Source organism: Hemiscyllium ocellatum, chromosome 32, assembly GCF_020745735.1.
Source record: "Hemiscyllium ocellatum isolate sHemOce1 chromosome 32, sHemOce1.pat.X.cur, whole genome shotgun sequence".
Classification (NCBI taxonomy): Eukaryota; Metazoa; Chordata; class Chondrichthyes; order Orectolobiformes; family Hemiscylliidae; genus Hemiscyllium; species Hemiscyllium ocellatum.
In genome coordinates this window covers 52,124,835-52,138,912 of record NC_083432.1, presented here as the reverse complement: position 1 = coordinate 52,138,912, position 14,078 = coordinate 52,124,835, and positions in this window count along the sequence as shown.

Genomic DNA, 14,078 nt, shown 5'->3' with positions numbered 1-14,078 from the left:
TCCCTCCCATATTTTCCTCCATATCATTTCTAGTTAATAAAATAACAGAGTAACAAACAATAAGGTTCCTAATACTGACCCTTGTGGTACGCTGCTGAACGCTGGCCTCCAGTCACTTGGACAGCCTTTATCCCTACCTTTTGTGTCCTATTACGAAGCCAGTTTCTGATTCATCTCGCCAGATTTCCCTCAATTCATGTGTTTTAACCTTCTCAATCAGTCTCCGATGTGGTACCCTGTCAAAAGCTTTGCTAAAATCCGTTTAGAGTACATCAACTGAATTTTACTTAATCACGCATTTGATCACATGTTTGTAAAGTTTTACCAAATTTGTTAGGCGTGACCTCCCTCCATCAAATCCAGGCTGACTATCCCTAATTAATCCATGTTTTTCCAACTGGATATTAATTCTCTCCTTCAAAATTTTTTCCAATAGTTTCCCTACCACTGACATGAGATTCACCAGTCTGTATTTTCTTGTTCCATCTCTGCTACTTTGCATGAAAAGTGAAACCATATTATCTGCTCTCCAGTCCTCTGGTACTACCCCCATGGCCAAAAGGGATTAAAAATTCATGTCATAACCCCTGCAATTTCCTGCCTTGCCTCCCATAGCAGCCTGGGATGCAATTCATCTGGGCTAAGAATTTCTGTTTTGAGCCAGGCAGATCCTCCAATACATCCCAATTTCTTGCGTCAAATTTTGCAAGCTCCTCACACTCCCTTTTCCTGAATTTCATACCAATACTCTCCTTTTCCAGACTGAAGTTCAAAAAGAAGTCTTCATTCAACTCCCTTCCAATATCCTGCAATTTCACATACAGATTTCCCTTTGGTCCCTCATAGGCCTTACTCTTTTGTGAGATAACCTCTTCCCTTTAATGTATTTATAAAATATTTTAGGATTGCCCCTAACACTGTTCACAAGTCCTTTGTCATGCCGTCGTTTTGCTCTTCTACATGGTTTCTGAAGTTCCCTCCTGCACTTCCTGTATTCCTTTAGGGCAGGAGCTGAATTGCTTCCTTTGGACTTGTTAACAAACTGTCTCTTCTTTATTATCCAGTCCTAAATTGTCCCAGATTTCCAGGGCTCTCTGAACTTATCACTCCTACATTTCCCCCTAAAGGATACATGTTGGACCTAAACTCTCCCCACGCATTTTTGAATGCCTCCCCACCCCCCCATTTCTCTTCTTATCCACAAGGAGCTGTTTCTAGTCTGCTGCTGCCAAATGCTGTTTTATTCTAATAAAATCTGCCATCACCCACTCCAAAGCCATCTTTTGAGGCCACCTTTTTCCTTGTCCAGAACAAATTTGAACTGTACTGTGTTGTGGTCACTATCACCTAAATGTTCCCCCACTGTCACATCGAACACTTGTCCGTCTTCTTTCCCCAGAACCAGATCCAGCACTGCGCCATCCCTAGTTCGGCCTTCAAATTGCTAGTGAAGCAACGATAGCCATAGGTGAGGTGCTGGAATACTGGAGGTTGGCTAACGTGGTGTCAATATTTAGGAAATGTGGCAAGGAAAAGCAAGAGAACTAAAAACCAGTGAGCTTAATATCGGTAGTAGGTAAGTTGATGGAGGGAATCCTGAGGGACAGGATTTACATATATTTTGAAAGTCAAGGACTCATTAGGGATAGTCAACATGGCTTTGTGCATGGGAAACCATGTCTCAATAACTTGGTCGAGTTTTTTGAAGAAATAGCAGAAAGGATTGATGAGGGCAGAGTGGTGGACATGATCTATATTGAGAAAGTGAGGACTGCAGATGCTGGAGATCAGAGTCAAAAAGTGTGGCACTGGAAAAACACAACTGGTCAGACAGCATCGGAGGAGCAGGAGAGTCAATATTTCGAGCATAAGATCTTCATCAGCTCTTCATCTATATGGACGTCAGTTAGGTTTTCGACAAGGTTTCTCACGGTAGACTGGTTAGGAAGGTTAGATTACATGGAATACTAGCCATTTCGATACAGAACTGGCTCGGAGATAGAAGACAGAGGATGGTGATGGAGGCCTGTGACCAGTGGTATGCCACAAGGATTGGTGCTGGGTCCACTGCTTCTAGACATTTATCTAAATGATTTGGATGTGAAAGAAGGGATATGGTTAGTAAGTTTGCAGATGACACCAAAGTTGGAGCTGTATTGAACAGCAAAGAAGGTTACCTCAGAGTAAGACTATAAGATATAGGGGTGGAAGTAAGCCCATTCGGCCCATCCAGTCCACTCTGCCATTCAATCATGGCTGATGGGCTATTCATCTCCACTTACCCGCACTCTCCCCATAACCCTTAATTCCTTGCCTGATCAAGAATTTATCGATCTCTGCCTTGAAAACATTTAACGTCCTGGCCTTCACTGCGCTCTGTGGCAATGAATTCCACAGGCCTACCACTGTCTGGCTGAAGAAATGTCTCTTCATTTTTGTACAAAATTGACCCCCTCTAATTTTAAGGCTGTGCCCACAGTTCTTAGTTTTCCCATCTAATTGAAATAAATTCCCAGTGTCCACCCTTTCTAAGCCATGCATTATCTTGTAAGTTTCTATGAGATCTCCCCATAACCTTCTAAACTCTAATTAATACAATCCCAGGATCCTGAGCTGTTCATTGTATGTTAGGGATCATCCATGTGAATCTCCACTGGACACACTCCAGTGCCAGTATGTCCTTCCTGAGGTGTGGAGCCCAAAATTGGACACCATATTCTAAATGGGGTCTAACTAGAGCTTTATAAAGTCTCACAAAGAAACTTTGATCAGATGGCCAATGAGCTGAAGAGTGGCAGATAGAGTTTAATTTAGATAAATGCGAGGTGTTGCTTTTTGGGAAAGCAAATCTTAGCAGGACTTATACACTTAATGGTAAGGTCATAGGGAGTGTTGCTTGGAGACCTTTGAGTGCAGGTTCATAGCTCCTTGAAAGTTGAGTTACAAGTAGATAGGAGTCTCACAGAAGTGACAGTGAAGAAGGCATTTGGTATGCTTTCCTTTATTGGTCAGAGTATTGAGTACAGGAGTTGGGAGGTCATGTTGTGACTGTACAGGATATTGGTTATGTCACTGTTGGAATATTGCATGCAATTCTGGTCTCCTTCCTGTCGGAAAGATGTTGTGAAACTTGAATGGGTTCATAAAAGATTTATAAGGATGTTGCCAGGGTTGGAGGATTTGAGCTACAGGGAGAGGTTGAATAGGTTGGGGCTGTTTTCCCTAGAGTGTTGGAGGCTGAGAGGTAACCTTATAGAGGTTTATAAAATCATGAGGGGTATGGATAGGATAAATAGATGAAATCTTTGCTATGGGTTGGGGGAGTCCAAAACTACAGCGCACAGGTTTAGGGTGAGAGGGGCAAGATATAAAAGAGACCTAAGGGGCAACTTTTTCACGCAGAGGGTGGTACGTGTATGGAATGAGCTGCCAGAGGAAATGGTGGAGGTTGGTACAAATGCACCATTTAAAAGGCATCTGGATAGGTATATAAATAGGAAGGGTTTGGAGGGATATGGGCCAGGTGCTGGTAGGTGGAACTAGATTGTGTTGGGATATCTGGTCGGCATGGACAAATTGGACAAAGGGTATGTTTCTGTGCTATATATCTCTATGACTCTATGACAGGAATGCAGAATACTGGGCTAATGGTAAAATTCTTGGCAGTGGGGAAGAATAGAGAGAGCTTGGTGTCCAGGTGCATAAGTCTCTGAAAATTCCCACCCAACTTGATAGGGTTGTTAAGGAAGCTTATGGTACTTTGGCGTTTATAAGTAGGGGGATTGAGTTTCAGAGCCACAAAGTCATGCTTCAGCTATACAAGACACTGGTAAGGCTGCACCTGGAGTATTGTGTACAGTTCTGGTCACCGCATTATAGGAAGGATGTGGAAGCTTTGGAAAGGGTTCAGAGGAGATTTACTAGGATGTTGCCTGTACGGAAGGAAGGCCTTATGAGGAAAGGCTGAGGGAATTGAGGTTGTTTCTGTTGGAAAGAAGAAGATCGAGAGGTGACTTAATCAAGATGTATAAGATAATCAGGGTGAGATGGAGTGGACAGTGAAAGTTTTTTTCCTCAGATGGTGAAGGCTAACACAAGGGGACATAGCTTTAAATTGAGGAGTGATAGATTTAGGACAGATATCGGGGTAGTTTCTTTACTCAGAGAGTATTAGGGTCATGGAATGGTCTGCCTACAACAATAGTAGATGCGTGGACGTTAAGGGCATTTAAATGGGCATTGGACATATATATGGATAATAATGGAACGGTGTACATTAGATGGGCATCACATTAATTTCACAGTTCGACACAAGATTGAGGTCCGAAGGGTCTGTCCTGCATTGTAATGTTCTAAGTTCACAGTGAGGAACAAATCTTCAACATCCAATTTATCAATCCCCTTTAGCATTATGGGGCCTAGTGGTATTAATCCAGAAACACAGCTAATGTTCTGGAGACCCAAGTTCAAGTCGCACCATAGCAGGTGAATTCAATAATAATCTAGAATTAAGAATCTACTGATGACCATAAAAGCATTGTCAATTGTCAGGAAAAGCTCACTTGCTTCAATAAAGAAATCTGCTATCCTCACCTGGTCTTGCTTATATGTGACTCCAGACCCACAGCAATGTGGTTGCTCTCAATTGCCCTAGAAATGTTTAGGGAGCCACTCCATTCAAAGGCAACTAAAAATGGGCAATAAGTGCTGGCCAGACAGTGATGCCCACAACCCACAATTGAATTTAAAAAGTATTGTACATCTCAATCAGATTTCATCCTCATTCTTCAGAACTTCAGCAAGTTCAAGCCCAAGCTATTCAACCTCTCCTTGTACAACAGCCATTTCATCCCTGGAATCAACCAGGTGAACCTCCTCTAAACTGCCTCCAGTGCCATTACATTCTTTCTCAAGTCAGGAGATCAAAACTAGACACAATACTGCAGGTGTTGTCTCACCAATGCGTTATATAACTATAACAACACTTCTCTACTTTCATAAGCCAGTCCTTTTGCAATAAATACCAAGATTTCTTGTTGTATGTTGAACCTGCATATCCACTTTCTGCAAATCATACGCAAAGACAACAAGATCCTTTTGCACTGATGCACTTTGAATCTGCTTCCCATTTAAATAATAATTTGCCCTTTTATTTGTCCTGCCAAAATGGGTAAACTTGCACTTATCCACATTAAACTCCATCTGCCAGATTCTGGCTCATTCTCCTAGTCTATCAATGTTCATTTGTAAACTCTTTACCTCCTCACCATAGCTTGCTTTCCCAGCTATTTTATTATCATCCACAAATTTTGCTATGTTATACTGTGTCCTTGTTTGGAAATCATTATATAGATTGTAAATAGTTGAGGTCTAAGAAATTAACTCTGCAGCATCCTACTACTTACAGTTTGCTATTCAGAGAAGAACCCATTTATCCGAACTTTTTGCTTCCTGTTAGTAAGCCAATCTTCTATCCAAGCCAATACTCCACCCCTAAACCCCTGGAATCTCACCTTCTGGATCAGCCTTTAATGAGGCAGTTTGTCAAATGCTTGCTGGAAGTTGATACATACCACATTCACTGGATCCCTATTATTTACCTTGCTGGTTTCATCCTCAAAGAACTCCAGCAAATTTGTCAAATGTGACTTGCTGTTCATGAAACTTTGTTGACACTGGGGGAATTGAGCTTTCCAAGTTATCTGCTCCTTTATAGATGACTCCATTAACTTCCCCACTACAGACACCAAATTAACTGCTCTATAGTTTTACACTTTTTACCTCATTTTTTGAATAATGGTGTCACATTAGCATGTTTCCAATCCATTGGTATCTTTTCAGAATCCAGGGAATTTTGAAACATAATAACTAATGCACTCACTATCTCTACTGCCACTTCCTTTAATACTCTAGGATGCAGGCTATCAGGCCCCCAGTGACTTAATTGCCTGAAACACATCTGTTCATTTAATACCTTCTCCTTGGTTATAGTAAGTTCACCAGGTTCCTCTCCAATAACTGCAGTTTTCAGTGAAGGAATTATTATCTTCCACTGTGAAAACAGAGACAAAATACTGGTTTAATGCCTCTACCTTTTCTGAGTTTCCCACTATTAACTTGCCATTTTCATCCTTTAAATGGGCCAATATTCACTTTCAATATTCTCTTCCTTTTTATATGTTTTTAAAAGCTTTTGTTATCAGTGCTTATGTTTTCTGTTAGTTTCCTTTCAACCCTCCAGAGTGCCACTAGCTTTTGCAGTATGATATGCCCTAGTTTTGCCTTTTGTTATCCTTCTTAAGCCATGGATAATTTTTTTATCTTTTTACAATTCCTCTTCCTGTCAGGAATGTACTTTAATTGAGAGGTATATCGTATCTCCCCAAACATTTGCCATTGTTCTTCATCTGCCCTGCCTTTAATACTTTGCCAGACAACCATGACCAACTCCTTCCTCTGAATTGTATAATTACCTTTGCCCAACACTAAAAATCTAGAATACACTCTACATTTATTCTTTTGATTTGAATTTGAAACTCAAGCATGTTGTGATTACCTCTTCCAAGAGAATCCTTAATTACAAGACCATTTATCAATCCTTCCTCGTCACGTAATAACAAATTTTAAAAATCTAATATAGTCAGTTCTCTGGTTAGCTCCATGACATGTTGCTCTAAGAAACAATCCCTCATACATTCTATGAACCTTTCCTTGAGGCCACCCTTGCCAAGTAGATTAATCCAGTCAATACGAATGTCAAAATCACCCATAATTACCTATTTGCCCTTCTCACAAGGCCTCATTATTTCCTGGTTTATACTATGCCCTACTTTGGAAGTATAGTTCAGGGGCTTGCAAGTTACTCCAACAAAGGGGGATCTTTCCTTACTTTTTATTTCCACCCAGACAGATTTATCACTTTAGTCCCCAGTACCATTATAACTTACTAATACAGCCTTGATGTCATCCTTAACCAATAAAGCAACTCCACCTCCTACTCGTTCTTGTTTATCATTTTGGAATACTGAGTACCCATTGGCATTTAGCTCCCAGTCCTGATCTCTTGTAACCATGTAATCCCCACCAATTCATACCCATTTGTCTCTATTTGTGCTATCAGCTCATCAGTTTTATTCTGAATACTAAGCATATTTAAGTACAACATTTTAAAATAAGAATAAAGCAAATTACAGCACAGGAACAGGCCCTTCAGCCCTCCAAGCCTGCACCAATCCAGATCCACTATCTAAACCTGTCATCTATTTTCTAAGGATCTGCATACTCTGCTCCATGCCCATTCATGTATCTGTCTCGATACATAAATGATGCTACCGTGCCTGCCAGTACCATCTCCGCTGGCAACACATTCCAAGCACCCACCACCTTCTGCATAAAGAACTTTCCACCCAAATCTCCCTTAAATCTTTCCCCTCTCACTTGAAGTCGTGACCCCTAGTAATAGAGTCCCCCACTCTGGGAAAAACTTCTTGCTATCCATCCTGTCTATATCTCTCATGATTTTGTAGAACTCAATCAAGTCCCCCTTCAACCTCCGTCTTTCTAATGAAAATAATCCTATCCTACACAACCTCTCTTCACAGCTAGTGCCCTCCACACCAGGCAACATCCTGGTGAACCTCCTCTGCACCCTCCCCATCCTTTTAGTAATGTGGCGAGCAGAACTGTACGCAGTATTCCAAATGTGGCTGAACTAAAGTCTTATACAACTGTAACATGACCTGCCAACTCTTGTACTCAATACCCCGTCCGATGAAGGAAAGCATGCCACATGACTTCTTGACCACTTTATTGACCTGCGTTGCCACCTTCAGGATACAATGGACCTGAACACCCAGATCCCTCTGTATATCAATTTTCCCCAGGACTTTTCCATTTACTTTGTAGTTCACTCTTGAATTGGATCTTCCAAAATGCATCACCTCGCATTTCCCGGATTGAACTCCATCTGCCATTTCTCTGCCAGTTGGCCAATCTATTTACATTGTGCTGTACATGACCTTCCTTGCACAAAACCATGTCACCCATCACAAATTGTCTTCCAAATAGGAATAGATCCTATCCCTCAGTATCTTCCCCAGCAGCTACTCGACCACTGATGTCAGGCTCACCAGTCTATAACTACCTGGATTATCCCTGCTGTCCTTCTTAAATAAGGGGACAACATTAGCAATTCTCCAGTCTTCCGGACCTCACCCGTGTTCAAGGATGCTGCAAAGATATGTTAATGCCCCAGGTATTTCTCTCTCACTTCCCTGAGTAACCTGGGATAGATCCAATCCAGACCTGGGAATTTCTCCACCTTTAATGCCTTTTAGACTACCTAACACTTCGTCCCTCCTTATGCTGACTTGACATAGTGTAATCAAACATGTATCCTGAACCTCAACATCCGTCGTATCCCTCTTCTTGGTGAATACTGAGGTGAAGTACTCGTTAAGAATCCCACCCAACTCAGCAAGATGGCGGCGATTCTGTAGAACTGCTGTGGACAGCTCTGCCTAACAGCCAAGGCATACTGGTGGTTTTGCCATCCCTGGCCAACTTATGTGGTAGAATTATTAGTTAAAAACCTTACAGAACACATATTTGTTAATATTTGGGAGTGGGAAGGATGCCAAAAGGAAAAGGAGTGAGCAAACAGCAACAGGAAGGACACTCCCCTGCAGCACCGGACACACCAGAGACAGCAGCTACAGTAGCTTCTCCTGAACGCTCCCCCCCATGGACCTGACACACTCACGGGAATTGGCTGTGGTGATGGCCTCGGGGAACGGCTGGAGGATCGAACTAAGGCCTCAGAAGCTGCAATGGAGTCCTCATCCAGTCGGATCCAGGTGCTGGAGCGAGAGGTGCAGGCCTTGCGAGACCATATCAACGACCTTGAAAATCGAAGTCGGAGGATAAATCTCCGAATTGTCGAGCTCCCTGAAGGTGAGGAAGATGAGTTGCCAGTCAGCTTCTTTGAAAGCTGGCTGCCAAAGTTTTTGGGCCTTCACATCGAGTCCAGCAGGCTGCAGGTTGAAAGGGCTTATCAGGTTACAATGCACAGGTCAGGGCCGGTGCAGTGCCCCCGCCCGGTTCTAGTGCACTTCCGCTCATATAAGGACAAGCAAAAAGTCATAGAAGCTTCTAGATTACTCGGAAAAGATCCGCAGGCACTGCTGTACACGGGGTCAAAAATCATGTTTTCCAGGATTTCTTAGCAGCTTTAATTCAAAAGGGGAAATCCTTCGATGAAGTTAAAAAGAGGCTGAGGAACCTGGTCATCCAGTACTCCATGAGGTACCCTGCAGTGCTCCATTTCAGCCACGAGGACTCTATTTATACATTTGACTCAGCGGATAAAGCTAAAAACTTTGTAGACACTTTAAAATAGATGGACTGTCCTGAAGAATACGGTTAATGTTCGTTCGCTTTTCCTTCTTTCCCTATGTTTTCCCTTCCTTTTTTTATTCCTTTCTTTCTCCCAAATAATTTCTTTTTTGGAAAGGGGACAAAAAAATTAGAATAAGTTGTTTCTTGTTTTAATAACTGGATTTTATAATGGGAAATTTTGTGGATGTTCTTTGTTGTCTCCCTTTTTTTGTTTTGATTTGGAGATGCTGGTATTGGACTGGAGTGTACAAAGTTAAAAATCACACAACACCATTCTTTTTCTCTTTTAGTCACAAATAGGGGTGACGTGGAGCTAGGGATGGGTGGAGTGCTCATCCTAACTTTGTCTTCTTTCTGTTGATTAAAGGATCATCTCCTTGGTTTTTTTTTTCTGGCCTAAGGCTGAAGGAGTTTGAAGGAGCTGTGAAGGAGGGGATGGGTAGGGTGAGTACCCTTTATGGGCAAGGGGGAAAAGTCTTCCATTCAAGGTTTTATTTGTTATTAATTGTATTTTTTAATAATTTTATATGTTTGTAAAGTTGTAAAAAAATTGCTAATAAATATATTTACTAAAATAAATCCCACTCATCTTCTCTGACTCCACACATAACTTTCCTCCTTTGTCCTCGAGTGGGCCAACCCATTCTCTATTTACTCTCTTGCTCTTTATATATGAATAAAAGGCTTTGGGATTTTCTTTTAACCCTATTTGCATTAGATATTTCATGACCCCTTTTAGCCCTCTCAAGTCTTCGTTTCAGATTGATCCTATATTCCTGATATTCTTCCAAGGCTTTGTCTGTTTTCAGTCATGTAGACCTTATTTATGCTTCCTTCTTCCTCTTAGCTAGTCTCACAATTTCACCTGTCATCCATGGTTCCCTAATCTTGCCATTTCTATCCCTCATTTTCACAGGAACATGTCTTTCCTGTATTCTAATCAACCTCTCTTTAAATGCCTCACACATGTCAAATGTGTATTTGCCTTCAAACAGCTGCTCCCAATCTACATTCCCCAGTTCTTGCTGAAGTTTGGTATAGTTAGCCTTCCCCCAACTTAGCACTGTACCTTTAGGACCACTTTTTTTCCATGAGTATTCTGAAACTTATATTCCCAAAGTAATCCCCTTCTGAAACTTCAACCACCTGGCTGGGCTCATTCCCCAACACCAGATCCAGTATGGCCCCTTCTCGAGTTGGACTATTTACATACTGCTCTAGAAAACTCTGCTGGATGAGCCTTACAAATTCTGCTCTATCTAGACCTCGAAAAGTAAGTGAATCCCAGTCAATGTTGGGAAAATTAAAATCTCCTATCACCACCTCCCATTGGTCCTATATCTTTCCATAATCTGTTTACATATTTATACCTCTATCTCATGCTCGCTGTTGGAAAGCCCGTAGTACAGCCCCAACATTGTTACCACACCCTTCCTATTTCTGAGCTCTGCCCACATTGCCTTACTGCTCAAGTCCTCTATAGTGCCCTCCTTCAGCACAGTTGTGATATCCTCTCTGACCAATAATGCAACTCCTCTGCCCCTTTTACCTCCCTCACTAATCCGACTGAAGGATCAGTATCCTGGGATATTTAGTTGCCAGTCATGCTCTTCCCTCATCAAGTCTCCGTAACAGCAATAACGTCATACTCCCAAGTACTAATCCAAGCCCTACGCTCATCTGCCTTACCTACTATACTTACATTAAAACAAATGCATCTCAGACCACCAGTCCCTTTGAGTTCTTCATCTGCTCCCTGCCTACTCTTACCATTAGTCACGCTAACTTTTTTATCTAGTTCCTTTAAGGTTTTGGTTACTACCTCACTGTTCACTAACCTCCTCATTTGGTTCACATTCCACTGCCACATTAGTTTAAACCCTCCCCAACAGCATTAGCAATAGCACCCCGAGGACATTGGTTCCAATCCAGCCCAGGTGTAGACCGTCTAATTTATAATAGTTCCACCTCCCCCAAAATCGGTCCCAATGTCCCAAAAACCTGAACCCCTCCTTCTTGCACCATCTCTCAAGCCATGTATTCATCCTACCTATTCTTTCAATTTTACTCTGACAAGCATATGGCACTGCAAGCAATACTGAGATTACTATCTTTGAGGTCCTGCTTTTTAACCTGGCTCCTAACGTCTGAAATTCAGCCGCTGCCCAAATATATCAGTTCACTCACCTTCCTGGAGCGCAGTTCGACCACTGCCACTCAGCTCCTCGCTCTCACCACTCCAACTACTGCTGAAAATGGAGACTGCTGATGCTTGAGGTAAGTTCTTTTAAGAGGGAAATTTATCTTCCCAGCAAGCCCCTGGTACTCACTCCTACTGCTTCTGCTGCTGCAGCTGCAAATGAAAGCTATGATTTGTCTTCCTGTCTTAATATTTTCTTATAAACTCTGCTTTCCACATTCTCCATCCTTATATAATTATAATCACGAGTAAACAGCTACAAACTGTCAAACATGACTCTGCAAGTTAAAAATCTAACCCCCTTTCAAAATGCCTAAACACACATACAGACAGTCACAGACAAACAAAAGAATATGATTTTATAAGTGAAAAGAAAACAAACTGGGAAACACATTTCAATAGCATCAGTCCACAGAATTTCTTGAGATACTCTGCTTGCCAAGACTTGATGCTCTTTAACCTCCTTTCTCCAGCTTGTTTCAATTATTTTCAGGTGGCATATAATTGGTACATTAATTGCAAAATCTGTTAGTTGCTTGTCTAATACAACAGCTTACAGGAACTGGTGGAAGAAAATAACTGGTTTTCTTCAGGCATTTTTACTGTAAAGAAAGAGACTGCCTGTCCTTCAGTAGTTTGAAGGCTTCTCCTCATATCATTCACATGCACAAGATGTTCAACTGCCCAGGACCTAATCACAGAGCTGTCATCAGCACGATGATCTTTGAAATCCACAACTCGTCACAACTGCACAGATCAATCAGCGACCTGCTGCTGGCCAATTGTATTATGAACACAAGCTTTCCTAACCTGCCTTCAGCACCGCCTTCCTAACCTGCAATCTTCTTCCTGACCTCTCCGCCCCCACCCCACTCCGGCCTATCACCCTCACCTTGACCTCCTTCCACCTATCACATCTCCATCACCCCTCCCCCAAGTCCCTCCTCCCTACCTTTTATCTTAGCCTGCTGGACACACTCTCCTCATTCCTGATGAAGGGCTTATGCCCGAAACGTCGAATTTCCTGTTCCTTGGATGCTGCCTGACCTGCTGCGCTTTTCCAGCAACACTTTTCAGCTCTGATCTCCAGCATCTGCAGACCTCACTTTCTCTTTGGTAATAAAACAGTCAGCTTCCCAGTTTAGTCCACAGTCAAAAATAAAGAAAATAAAATGATCCTCTTTGTGCAATGCAACATAATTTGAACATTAGAACAATGTCTGGGAAAATCCATGACTTGTCCTCTTTCATGTGTTTAGTTGATACTTAGCCAAAGTACCTTAAAGTTAACTTCAGAGTTTTCATTTTTGTTTGTTTCTCCTCAGATCTCTGATTGGTAATCTTGTTTTTAGAAAAGTGGATATATGTACATTTTTACAATCTAAACCATTTGTCAATAATCTTTGCATCTTTTGCTTTGTAAGTTTTGTTAATAAACCAGTTGTCTGTTGTTGTCTAAAGGAACAAAGCTGAGTTTACCTTAATACTGAACCTGATGTAGTCAGAAACACTTCAATTGGTCATATCAATAACCTGGTTAAGGTTAAAATTTGACTAGCACAGGAGTGGGACGACAAAGGAAAGTATACCCTTCTGACCTCAGTTGTTAAAGGTCATTCAGCTCTTTTTAGCACTTCTGTAGACTTGTACTGTGGCTTTACCAGGTTAGTTTTCACCTTTCATAAACATAAGAACATTGGAACAGAAATAGGCCATTTAGTCCATCAAGCCTGCTTGTCATTCAATTAGATCATAACTGATCACTTATCTGAATGCCATTTTCTTTCATCATCTCCATAATTCTATGACATCATTCTTCAGAAACAAGTGATTTCAAGAAGTTCTACAGCACGGAGACAGGCCCTTTGGACCAACCTGGTCCATGCTGACCAAAATGTCCACCCAAGGTAACACCATTTCCCTGCAGTTGGCCCTTATCCTTCTAAATCTTTCCTATCCATGTATTTGTGAAAATGCCTTTTAAATGTTAATGTACCCGCCTCAATGACTTCCGCTGGCAACTCATTCCACATGCATATCACCTTCTATGTAAAAAGGTTGCCCCTCAGGTTCCCTTTTATTCTTTCCCCTTTTGCCTCAAACTGATGCCCTCTAGTCCTCGAATCCCCAACTCTGGAAAAAAGACTGAGTGCATTGACCCTATCTGTGCCTCTCATGATCTTATACACCTTTGTAAGGTTCCTAACTACAAACCGAACCTGCATGTTAACCTTGAGAGAAACCTTATTATAGGAAGGCTGTGATTGCAGTATAGAAAGTGCAAAGGAGATTCACGATGTTGTCTTGGTTGAATTATTTCAGTTATGAGAAGAGACTAGATGGGCTGGAGTTTTCATCACAGCAGAGAAGGCCAAGGGGACAATTGAGGTGGACGAAATTGTGAGGAACATAGGTGTGGTAAATAGGAAGAAACCTTTCCCTTTTGGAGAGAAATTAGTATCCAGAGGGCATAAACATAGGG